General features: G+C 48.2%; 1 protein-coding gene across 9 annotated transcripts in view; it reads left to right on the forward strand.

Annotated features, from left to right (window-relative positions):
- Positions 1–2087: 2087 nt before the first annotated feature.
- PRRC2B (proline rich coiled-coil 2B) overlaps positions 2088–12975 on the forward strand; it is a 49406-nt gene continuing 38518 nt past the window's right edge. For all 9 annotated transcript variants that reach the window (XM_086625420.1, XM_086625419.1, XM_086625422.1 and 6 more), the window contains exon 1: positions 2088–2127. The gene's annotated coding sequence lies outside the window, so the exon portion shown is untranslated. The remainder of the gene's footprint in view (positions 2128–12975) is intronic.

Below are 12975 nucleotides of genomic sequence, written 5' to 3' on the forward strand. Positions count from 1 at the left end.
TTATGCCGAGGTCTGACAGTGTCCCCATGGACCAGGATGTAGTGGAGCCACACTCTTCCCTTTGGTGGTAGGGACAGACTATGTCTTTCCACTATTCAGATCATGCCCAGCTCTGAACAGAGAAGAAAAGCCCAGCCCCAGTGCAGTCCAGAGACATGAGACTTGCAAATCTGTGTAGAGTTGGCCTTGGCACACCGCTGGGCACAGGTGGAAAAGCCATGAATTTCTGGGGGCTGCAGTGTATGCACCTGGTAATGAATGTAGAATTATCTTTCGCTTGTTTACTTCAGCCTTTTGATCTCCACAACAGGCTGCATTAGTTTTTTCTTTAATTGGTGCATCTATTCCCTTGGCCTTGGATTGTTGCCTTGGAGATGCACAAGAGACCTTCAGAGAACTGCTTATTACAGCAGCAGGTGTGCATAATGCTGACCTGGACGAGCCTGCATGAGTCACCTGCTGATGGTTTGGGTTGTAGGTGGCTGCGTGAGTCACCGAAAGTGAGGGGATCCCACACTACCTGGTCTCCTGGAGGACAGCATCATTGCCTTTGGGTGCTTGTTGTTAATGTACATCAACAGCCCATAGTACAAGACAGTTCACTCTCCTCTTCCTCCTCAGCTGACACAGGCTGTGAAACAGCATGGTGCTGCAGAGTCAGGTGGCTGGATGTGAAAAGCAGCAGCCCAAATCAGATGCCCTTTTCGGAAATCTGGCTGAGCTGTAGCTTCTGTCATGGAAGGCGGTGAGGTTTGCATGGGCAGGAAGCAAGCTAGAAGAGCTATTTGTGTTCGTGCATGTGTGCATGTGTGTACTTGTCTGAACGATGGAGAAAGAGAAACTAAACGCACCAGACTAACGTCCTGGCTGCCCGGTGTGGGAGTTTGCCAATGTCAGGAAGGAGGGTGGGCTCCTCCGTGCAAGAGGCTCTACGGAGCGAAGTGGAAGGCATTGACCTGCTGTCTCTAGACAGAAAAAAACATGCTGCATGAAAGATGAGACAAGACACCAAAGGGGCAGGAGTAGAGTGCAACACTTTGATATCCAGAAAAGGAGAGGATCTGACAACCAGATGATGGTTTTCAGCAGCATTGGTATGTCTCTTGGTAGCTCAGTGCCTGGCAACTTCGAGAGCAGTGCAGATCAGCTGTAGGAACATCACATATGGTCCACAAAGCTGTTCATGCATTTCTTCCCTCTGCATTACTCTTGACTGTTTGAGATCAGACACATCTCCCATAAGCAGCGATCCAGGTGCCAGGCCGCACACTTTGCCTGTTACCTGGGGAGAGGTGGGGACTGTTCCTCATGGGGCGTTGCCTGCACCAGGGAAATGTGCTGCAAAATCCCTCTAAAACCACTTTCCCTTCCTGGGCAAGGATGCAGGATGACAGCATCTGACTGGTGACCCGTCAATAAGCTAGAGTGCACTTGCAAGAGGCCAGCAAATGCCCAGGTGCTTGTCCCACATACATATTATATACGTACAGACTCAATATATATGTGTGCCATTTCTGCAAACTGCTGAACAGTCCCTAACAAATAACTGCGTGCATACCTGAGGTCTGGCCTTTCATTGCAAAACGTCACACTGACAGACACCCGCGTGACTTTGTTATAGGACAGAGAAGGAGAATGAAGAGACTGATCAGTCCTTGTGTGAGAGGAGACCGCATCTCCCCTGGGCAGAGGAACTGCATTTCACGGCAACTTCTACAACTGTATCTTTAGCGATAATTTCTGGCCGGGAACACTGCTCGCATCGTGTTGACCTGAAGCTCTTCTCGGCCCAAGCAGGGACCACGCACCTCCGGGCGTGCGGGGTAACGAGGGGTGCTGGGTGCGGGGGCAGCACCGCCTCCCTCCTCTCCCCTCCATCTTGGGCCGCCCCTGCGGCGCCGGCGAGGCCCTGCAGGTGGCGCTGTGCGCGGCGCCCTCCCGCGCGGGATTGACAGCCGGGGCCGGGGGAGGAGGAGGAGGAGGAGGAGGAGGGAGCGGCTGCGAGAACCCGTATCGCCGCGCATCCTGCCGCCGCCGCGCAATCCGCCGCCATCCGCCGCGCCCCTCGCCCATCGCCCCTCTGCACCCGGCTCCCCAGGCGCTCCCGGCTCCCCGCCACCACCACAGGTGGGTATCGGGGGCCGGCGGCGGCGGCGGCCGCGGATACTCGGGGCGGTGAGTGGGGCCCGGGGGGGAGGAGGAAGGGGAGGGAGAGGGAAGGTGGGACGAGGCAGCCCTAAAATGGAGCCGGAGCCAGCGGCTGCCTGCGGCTGCGGCAGCCCGCGGCCTCCCGGCTCGGCGCGGGGGAGACGGTGGCGCAGCCCGGGCGGGTCCGCCGGGGGGGGGCCGGCACGGCTGCGGAGCGACCTCCCCGTCTCGGGCTGCTGTGGCCGCCTGTGTTTATTGTGCGGCCCCCCCGCGGGGATGCGGCCGCGGGGCCTGGCCGGGCCGTCCCCAGCCGCGGTGAGGGCCGCGGTGAGGCGCGGGGCCCGAGGGAGGCCTGTGGGGCGGGTGTCCCTGCGTGCGGCCGGGCGGGAGCCCCCCCTGCCCCGCTGCTCGGCGGGGGGCGAGGGGAAGCGGGGCGGGGGGGGGCTCCGCGCCGCAAAGGCAGGTTGTTTTTCTTCATCGGCGGGAGTGTGACACAAAGATATTTTTGTCGCGCCGTGTGTGTGTGTCTCAGCAAAACAAGAGGCGCGGGGGGGCGGCATCCAGAAGGCTCGGCCGGTGTGTTGTTGTGCGGGAGCCCACAAAAGGGCTGCTGAGGCCGAAGGCTGAAATGCGGCTCGGGGCGGGGGGCGTGCGGGGCAGCTGCTGAGCGCGGGGGAGCGAGGATGGAGTTTGTGCGCTGTGGTGCTGGCAGAGCTTGTTAGGTAGGTTTGAAAATATTTTTTTTTTTTTTGCTTTGGGAAGGAGTTTTTCATTGCTGGGTGGGAGTAGCCGTGCTGCAAGCTGAGAAACCCTAATGCGGGTCCTGGGACACGTGCTGTGCATCTTCACCAGGGGGTGGTTTGTTTAAGTAGTGTTGGCTGTGAATTAGGAGGGTTTTTGTTTTTCGATAAGGTGGTTATGAACAATCCCCTGGTCCCCAAAGCCAAAGCTGGCGAAAGGGGTTTGAATGAGCTGGGAGTCGTGGGTTTTGTTAGGAAAGTTGTTTTGTTTTGGTTTTGTCTTCTGAATGTGGAAGGGGTGAGATACTCCTTTGAGTGTCAGCCCTTCAGATGTTTGTATATTGATGTTACTGGTGTTTGAGGTGATAACATATAATAAACATAAATATTTAGGGCTTTGGTAATTTCGTTTCTTTCTAGTAACAGGTGTTAAGTATAAGCACATTACAGTGTCTGCATCATCTGCTGTAGTCTGCTTAGGGGGAAGGCATCCCACGCTTTCCAGGACTGAATCAAGGAAGTTTTGTTTGTGTTGAGCCTTGTCTCTTGCAGATGCACATGGTGCCTCCACTGGGACAGGCCCTTTCATGGTATATAAATAGCTGGTCCCTGCTTTGGAGAGCCCAAGTTTGGGGAATCGGCTCCTGTAAAGTAGATTTCCCAGATATAAACTGGCAAGGATGTTACTTTTGGACTTACCTTTTCCATGTTCACTTGGCTCTGCAGCAGTTAAACCCCAGTGTCCTAAAAGCTAATGCTCTGGGCCAGGGAGTGGGGAGTAAGGTCACCTGGAAAAGGTAGGGAGGCTGAGACCGTGTTCTGAAAGTGGAATTTAGAGAATGGAAAGTGATGGTTTCGGGATGATTTCTGTCTGAAAAGTTGAAATAGCTACCTGCATTTCTCACTCCAAAGGAAATGTTTTAAGTGGGCCTGGGTATTATCAGGAGCACATCTGAGGTCCCCAAGATCATCATGGGTGATGCTACTTCTTTCAAGACTGTGGCCCAAGAGGTTCTTCTAGTTATCAGTCTATTTTTGGGGTATGATAAACAAGACCTCTCTCATAAGACCTCTTTGAAGTGGTCTACTAATTTTCTTGTTTGATTTTTAATCTGAACTTTTAAACTCTTACTCAGACAAATCACAAATACTGTTTGAGATTGCTGGTTGGTTGGTTTGTTTGTTTAAATTACATGTTTCCTCAAGCCAGTATGAATGTGTCTGCTACTAGCTGTATTTTGGTTTTGTGCTTACTTTGATATGTACTTTGAATATAAGTTGATTCGTTTTTTTGATTTGTTGATCTGGTCTGCTTTTCTACATGGCTTGAGTAGACTAGATGTCACATGTTTTAGGATACTTTCAGCAGTCTTCACTGCTAAGAAAATATATTTCTACATGACTTGAGCTGATACCTTTTATTAAAAAAAATAGTAAACCACGAGTTTTATATAGATTTCCAAAGTTGTCATTATATGGTGCCTTGGTGCCTTGTTTTTTCTAAACTCAGAGAATTTTTATTCGGTCTTACAGAGCATTTTTTGATGAACTGTGGACTGTTTTTTTTTTTTCTTTTTCTAGTGCATGAGAGCTAAAAAGTGAAACTCAGCCAACTGGCTGAAGCTGGAAAAGTAAGTAAATAGTCCATACAGATTCTGGAAAGGAGTTGCAGGGTTTAAAAGCATTTTAGTTTTAATAAATATGAGTAATGTTTCTAAAGAATTTTTATTAAGATGATTTAACTTTATAGTGACATTTTAATGAAGCCTTTTATTAAAGCTTTGTGTAAAACCTAACTTCAAAGGCTAATTTACTTGAACAACCTCCTTCTGAAAGTAAAGGTGGCATTAGAGTCCGTATTTGCCTTACGCCTGACGCCGCGTGCCATGGTATCTGACGGAGTGATGGCATAAAGACAAACAATCCTCAGTCCTCAGGTGTGTGGCACTGATGCTTTTGCAGAGCACCCGATTCCTGTACCACATCCTCCTCATCTTGCTGGGATTGCACCTGAGGTGTCCCTGGGAAGAGTCAGGACCGTGGTTTTGGCATGTCTGGTGGTGCCTCCGGTTTGCCTGAGCTGTGCAGTACAGAATTACCTGCCTGTTTAAGATTCAGAAGCGTTGGTTGCTCAAGGCCTTCATTGTACTTTCCTGCGTAATTGAAAGTATTTAAGGGTGAGCTGGGCTAACCTTCTTAAGTGCTGCTGTATTGAAAGTAATAGTAAGCCATTTTATTTTTATTTTCATGATGATAGTCTGTACAAAGAGATTTTGCTATAGTGGCACTTCCGCTGGTGTTTTTGTATTTTCTTGTTGTAGGAACAGAAGCAATTTGAACAGGGCAAACTTACTGAATTCAGGATGATAGCTTTAGGGGAGCGAGGGAGAGGGTTTATTACAAGGGCTGGACCTCTCTGGTCATCCCTGCTCGTCTTTACTGGGTTCCTCATTTATTCTGCAACTTGGCAAGGAGAGTGTTGTCTCAGTATCAGGCCTTGCTCTTCAGCTAATGGTGCCTTGTAAGTGGGTTTTGTTTTTCATGTGGCACTGACTCATTCTTCTAATAGGTCGATAATTTCACAGCTCCTTATCACTAGTTTGTCATTTGGAACAGAAGAATTACAACTGAGAGTCTGTCAGGTATCAGACAACGAGGTGAAAGCACAGTGACCAGGTAGAGGCTGGGGAGGTGCAGCTCCCTCTGCAGAACTCTTTCTAAGTGCTGAAATAAGTGACTATTAGGAAGGTCATGACAGTGTGCTCCTGGAAAGCACCTTCTGAAGGGGCTTTTGCCCATATGTGCAAAACTCATCTGGGTTGTTTAAAGAGTTGCTCCCCCTCCCACAGGAGGGGGAAAATGGGGATGAAGCAGGAGATTGTATTATAATGTTAAGCCTCACTGAAGTGTACCTTGGGCTTGGTTTTAGTTAGTAACTTGTACATTCAGGATGTTCTCTGCGTGCAGACGTGCTTCCTGTGAAGACATAACTGAGAAGTTTGAGCTTAGGAGCCATTTATTTCAGAGCAAACTTGTTTGGATGTGTATAGCTGTAAATCCTGATCTTTTTTTTTTGTTTTGTTTTGTTTTGTTCCTGGGTGCATTGGGACTATAATTGAAATGGACTGTAGGCTGGTCTAGTAGCCTTGGGTTGTTCTGTATTTGCCTGTGGCTTTGGTTCATTGTGAAACTGCTTGACTTGCATCGCTGTGAGGACAGAAGGTGTTTTTGAGGTGTATGTGCAGTTGTGCAGGGGGTCATTGTACTTACAGCCAAAATACAGTGTCTGTGTTTTGGTTCTGAACACTTCAATTTTCAGGAAAGTGCTGGTAAACTGCAAGGGGCAAGAAAGCTCATTATTTTATCTTTAAGAGACTACGGGCATTAATTTGTGGAGGACTGGTGAAAGTAATCATGCCTTGAGTGAAAGGGAAGAGGTAATGGCCAGATTTGAAACGTGTGAAGGTGAGCTAGGCTTAGGTGTGAAGAAATACAGGAAAAATACAAGGAAGAAAGCAAGGACTTGCTAACAGCACCCTAGAATCTGGCCAAGAGGACTACTGTGTTGGACTGTGGCATTTCAGATGTCCACAGGGCTTCTAATTAGCTGTTGGGAGCATCCTCATTAGCCTTTGAATTTCAGGTGAGTAGCACTTAAGAGGAATGAACTATATGTTGTTTGCAGAGTTAGCACCCTGTTGGAAGAGATTTGGTGGAGAAATCCTTCTTGGGTAGCTGTTGAGGCATTTTGGACAGGAATTGTAGTGATGGGTGCTGCAAGGAGTGAATAGAGACATGTTTGAAAAGCTTTCATTGGGACTTTGCCTCCCACAAGTACTTCTTGTGTGGGAATACAGTGATTTTTTTGGAAGAGTTCTGCTGTAGGGTAGGTTCTTCAGCTGTTCCTACCTGTATGTGGGCTGGGAGCCTGTACAAAAGCCTTGAGTGCTCTTGTTCAGAGTTTGGGAGTGGGCTGTGAAGCAGGCAGGGGAGTAGGGACATGCTCAAGAAATGTTTCTTCATGGCTGGAATAGCAGGAAGTAAGGGCTTATCTTTTTCTGAAATAATCAAAGACTCAAACTCCCACCTAGCAATGGAAACTTCACGAACTGTCATTTAGGAGTGGATTCACGAGATCTGGGTGTTATCATGGTATTGACATTCTGCGTCTGAGGGAAATATTGTCTTTAGTGACGCCTGTGATCCTGTTGCAGTGAAAGCAGTGTATGGAGTGGTTCATTTAGGACGTGTTTGCATCGTTCCCCATCCCAGCGTGCAGATCTGCTCCTCCAGAACTCCTCTGGAGCAGCTTCATGCTGCTCCTGGCCCCACAGCCTTAGGAAGGCACTGCGATTCGGAGGGTGCTCTCCAGCACCAGAAGGTAGGAGATGAAGAGTCTCTTGCTCTACCACTCAGCATAGCTGCAGAGTTCTGCAGTATCATTTTCCTATCTGAGAAACAGAAGTGATGATGCTTACCCACCTTGGCAGTTATGCACTGCAAATATCTATGTAAATTAAAGCATCTGTGAAATGTTTTCACTTCCTGTCCAGCTCAGCATCATCCAGATGTCCTGTGCGTAGTCTGAGTTGCTTAGCTCTCCAGAAGAGCTAAAGCTACCTGAAGATATCTAAAGCTCCTTTCTTCAGAGTACTGAACCACACTGTGGAAACGGTCCAGTTTCTTACCATTTTGTCCCTGTGTCCATTTCCAGATTCCTGTTAGCATCCTTGGTGTTCATTCGTAGCACAAATGGCGCGTATGAATAGGCTTCCTGTAAGAAGGATTGCTGTGCAATGCTGCATTGCCCTGGTGGTGTTAAAATTGAGGAACCGGGAGGAATACTTCCTTGGAAGCTTCAGCATCTGCAGTGTTTATGAACTGCAGGCTTGCCCGAACTGCTTGTAATCTTATTAATGGTTTGAACTGGCTGCATCGGTCTTAATGGCTATGGGAAATCAGAGAAATCTGATAGAGAAAGATCAGTTCAGTCCTTGGCAGGGCAGCTTTGTACCCTGCAGTGTGTGGTGCTGGCCTGGCTGGCTGTAAAGGTGCCTGCCGGAGGAGATCGTCAGTGCCTTGGGGAGGAACAGGACTCGTGGGATGTGCTCTGCAGGGGTGTACAGGAACCTCTCCCCTGTGTGTCCAGTGGGGGATTGGCATTTACTGCCTGCTGGTTAATACCATTGGGTTTTCTCTCTAGTCTTTCTCTTCATAAAGATAACCTTTTGTGCATAACCTGAGTGGGAGCTGAGGCCCTGAAGTCCACAGACAGCCTGAGAGTGTGGAGAGGTGTTTGCAAAGCCCAGATCTGGTAGTGAGGCTCATCAGCACAAGGCAAACACCCACCTCCCCATTCCAGTGTGATCCTCCCCGAGACTGCAGAGAGAACAGAGCTGCTTACTCAACAGCTGATGGCATTTGTGTGGAAAGAGCTGTATCTGTTCCTGAAAAAAGACTGCCAGCTTTGCTCCGATTTCATCTCTTGGAGCTCTGATATCTCCAATTTCCTCTGTGCTTGTTTGCTATGAAACCTTTGTTTGCTGCTGAGAGATGGAATAAATTGCTGAGCTTGGGACCAGGTGAAGGATTTATGAAATGTTTCTGACTTCTATGGGAGAATTTCTGTGGTTGCTTCTCAGAATGCATCTATTCTCTGGCAGCAGTCGATCACAGTCCTTGTGCTGGTCCCTAGCCCTGACTGTGTAGGGCTCTCCAAGGTGAGCTATGCCTAGTGACTTGGGGACTTAGTTTGGATTCTGGAACTGGCAGCATAGGTGCTTCACCTGTGCCAATCTTGCTGTATCTCACCTGGGTTACATGGGTATTATCACTGCAATGATTTTGAAAGTCTGTGGCAGAAATGTCCTGTCTAAGGGGATTTCATGGCCTTAAAATGCAGTGGTGTTCAGTTTAGTTGTTAGTGATGGAAGTGTCTTTGCCTGGAGCTGTCAGTCCCAAGAGCTGGTGCAAGGACGTGAGAACAGTTCACGCTGTGTGGGTGCCTCATGGGCTCTTCTGGAGCAGTGGACAGGATTGGGTCCACTTTCTGTGCCAGTGGAGAGTTTCTTCCATTGGAAGAGGTTGTTAGAGCTGCATTTTCGTTGAGGGTCTTGGCAGCAAAGGTTTGAGTGGCTGGGGACAGAAACCTGAGCTCTGGATGGGATCTCTGTTTCTCTACCTTGATTACCCAGCCTGTAAGATAGGACTGATAGTATGAACCCTGTTTCCATCAGGAAATCCCTACCAGCTACTTGCAGTCTGGTACTGTTGCTCAGATACCTAAATGCCCAGTTTACCTTAGAGTTCAGCTGAATGTTGCCAGGAGCTTTCTGAACAGGTTTTGCCAACAGAGAGCATTATGCCAGGGATTTCTTTTGTATTTGGATTTAAATTGCTTGCTCGTGATCAGCCCCCTTGCTTTGGTGTTGAGGGAAGAGGATGTATCTGTATATTTTCACTGGACATTCAGCTCTCAGAGGAACCTGAACAGGACGAAGCAGAAGGCAGAACCACTGTGGAGGCTGTAGGTAGCGTGTGTCAGCCCTGAGCCTTGGTTGTGGAGGAGCCAGAGTGTAAGGACAACTCTAAGGGTAACGATCTGCCTTTGAATATGAGCCCTCGTTTGTGCAGGCAACTCATAGAGATCACTAGGTCACTTCCCTTTCCTCTTAAACCAGAGCAGTTGGGATCTGGATTTGTTGAAGCCACAGGTGTTTCTTGCTGAACAGAGCTGCTCTGTCCTCTGGGTTTTGCCTCTGAAATGTGAAACAGCAAAGGAATATGCTCCTTTATTCTATTGTGTCTTGCTGCAGAAGTGCCTACAGGCAGTCACAGTTTCTGTGCCTGGCAAGGTCTATGGATAGGGGCATCAGAGTCAGTTTGAGCTGAGGCTTGCCTCATTTAACACCTTTTTGGCCTGGATGAGAGGGCAGCGAGCCTGATGGTGATGGTTGGTGCTTCCGGGTTGCTCCATGTAAGATACCTTGCTGCCTCCCTGCAGTAATTGATTCCTGGTTCTGAGAGGCATAAAATCCCTGCAGTGCTTCCTCTTGGGTTAGAGATACAGTTATTTCTTCCTCACAAGCTGGCACCAAGGGGTCAGTTCCTTTTTTTGTGGCATGATGGGGCAGATGGGCGGAAAACTGTCTCTGTTTCTCTGGAGGCCTGTTGTAAACAGACACTCCTTTCAAGAAAAGAATTACTGCACACCTTGGGTTTTCTGCTGCTTGAAGAAGAGGGAGAATTTCATGAGCACAAGATCTCGTTCTGTGGGCTGTAGAGCAGGTTTCTTACTGGATTTTTTTTTTCTCTATTCTACAGTCTTGCATCCTGAAGATGAAGTATTTCTTATCTTTGTCTGTGTCCTCAATTACTGGAGGTCAGGGCTCCCTTTCCAGGGTGTGGCATTGTCTGTCCAGGCCTTACAGAAAGGACCACAGAACTCGTTAGTGTTTTTGTGTAAACACAATTGAGCGCTTCTCTAGACTCCAGTCTGCTTTATCTGTTTTACAGTAAGTTACAAATCCACCCTTGCTGGCTGCCTTTCTCTGCTGCCTGCCTTCCCAGCACTGGGAAAGCTGTTTAGCAGAGAGGTGAGGCTTCTGTATTTCACAGACTGAACCTGAGATTATGGAAATCTGTTTTCTCTAGAACCATGCAGTGGTTCAGTAACAGTAGTGTGATTCCTGGCCTGTTGGTACATTTATAAGAGGGGGCAGCAGGTGAGCTTGGTGAAGACAGAGGTGAGAAAATGAGGTCAGGTCATCTTACAGGACATGCCCTTTCTGTTGTCGTCATGTTTTATCTCTGCCTCTACATCTCCACGCCACAGAGTTAATGATAGTTGTGCTGTCCGGAAGACTGCCTCTGCTCTTCATGGTCCTGCTGCATGTCTCAAATTCAGGGTGGCTGGGCTTAGAGAGGCCTGGTGATGAGGCTGGCCCACAGACAAGTCTTCTGGCAGGCAGCCTCCAACGGTATTACTCAGCTAGCAGCATACCTCTGCAATAAATCATGGGAGATGTGATCCTCATCTCCCATTCCCTATTTTTACAAGGAGACAAGGTTCATGGGAGATGCTGAGAGAAACTGGAGTCGCACAGAATTAACAGAGCAATTATGGTACTGCCAAATATGCCTGTTCAGCTAAGTGAGGAGGGTCCCCCCCACCGTGTAAATCAGGAGCTGTCTTTGCTACGGGATGTCTGTCTTTTCTCTACGGTAGAGATAGCTGACTTGCTTCTCCCTGTGCCACATTCGGGATCTCAGCAGGCCCTTTTGCAGATGTACCAACAAATCTTAGCAGCTCTCTTTGGAAACAAAGCAACAGAATGACAGCAAGTGGCTTCTTGTGGCCTAGACTCTTGCTACAGCCTCTGCCTACTGCACGGCTCTTCTGCGTTGATCCTATTGACTTTGTACTTCGATGTTGATCGTCTCCTGTTGCTCCCCTCCTTACGCAGCACTCTCTCCTAGGAACAGAATGCTCATCTGGTCCCTTCCCTGCTAGGCTGATGATCCCTGCCTGCCTAAACAGGGCTTCTACAGGATATTGGTGCATCTGGCACCAAGCCCCTAGGGCAGCTGGTCACGCGGTTTCACCAAAGCTCTTCCAAGGGTGACCAGTGCTGTCTTTCATCCCCGAGGCAGGTGGCGATGGTTTCACAAATAGGTGGTTCTTGGTGGGACGTGTTCCAGGAGAAGTAGTGGTATCTCCATATTGACAGATTAATGTTTAGCTGTGAGAAGTATCAGCAAAATTGATGTATTTAAAGAAGAGTGAACATTGTTAATCTGTAAAACTATACTGTTTTTTAAAAGGTTTCATGTTACCAGTAATATTAGAAGCCGCAGTAGAATTCAGTTTAACATCAACTCCAAACTCTTCTCTTCTCTTCTCTTCTCTTCTCTTCTCTTCTCTTCTCTTCTCTTCTCTTCTCTTCTCTTCTCTTCTCTTCTCTTCTCTTCTCTTCTCTTCTCTTCTCTTCTCTTCTCTTCTCTTCTCTTCTCTTCTCTTCTCTTCTCTTCTCTTCTCTTCTCTTCTCTTCTCTTCTCTTCTCTTCTCTTCTCTTCTCTTCTCTTCTCTTCTCTTCTCTTCTCTTCTCGCTTTTGCAACTTGTGAGTTTCTGAGCAATTTGTATAAAATTTCAGGTAAAAAAAAATCTTCCTACTTCTGGAGAAAAGCCTTTTCACTGTTAATTTCCATCCTGTTGCTCTGTTTTATGTTTGTGAGCGCTGCTGTGAAGTGAGCAAGGATGAAGGTCTGCAGCAGTCTCGGGTCTTTTGCCGAGGAATTGTGCTCAGGGTAGAGCTCAGTGGTGTGTGAGCAGCTGAAGTGATTCCTTCTAGTGTGTGTGTTACCTTTCATAAATCTGTTTGCCCTGCTCAGTTAAGGCTGGCTAACTTCCAGGTATTCAAGCTCCATTGAAGTCTTGTGAATAAAACACCAGGAGCCCAACCTCCTTCATACATAGATTTCCAAAGAACTCTGCAGATGATCCCATTTGTCAGGGGTCTCTCCCTTTGGCTGTGTTTTCAGCTCAGGGGTTTTCAGTTGTTACCAGTGCCAGTAGCTCAGGGTTTTCACATGGCTCTTCTTGCAGAACGGACTCTCTGTGCTCAGTAGATCCATGCCATAGCTCCAAGGCTTGCATGCTCTGGCACTTAAAATATCACTGTTGCTCTCTCTGAGTTTGAATGTGCCCCTTTAAAAGGCAGCTAGACAGGGTCAATACCCACGCATGAAATCCAGAGCAACATGATGCGGATGCAAAGACTGCTGGGCAGTGAAGCTCTCTGCCCAGGAGGTGATTTTGTTGCAGTTATTTGTACCCTGGGGCCCCTAATGTAACTGATCATACTGCAGTATTCTCTGATTCCTCGGAGACACTCAGTATTTTGCATTCTGGTGGTGTCTCTGGATATTAGAGCAGACCTGGTTAGCTAACCTTGTCTTAAAGATGTCTATAAACTCTGAGAGAAACCTTGCGGAAATGCTGGTGATTGATTTTTTTGATTTCTCCATAAGAGGGGATAATGCCTTCTTCAGGGTCAGCTATCGGACACGGTAACCCTGAGCACAGGT

The sequence above is a fragment of the Tauraco erythrolophus genome, chromosome 22, assembly GCF_009769465.1.
Source record: "Tauraco erythrolophus isolate bTauEry1 chromosome 22, bTauEry1.pri, whole genome shotgun sequence".
Lineage (NCBI taxonomy): Eukaryota > Metazoa > Chordata > Aves > Musophagiformes > Musophagidae > Tauraco > Tauraco erythrolophus.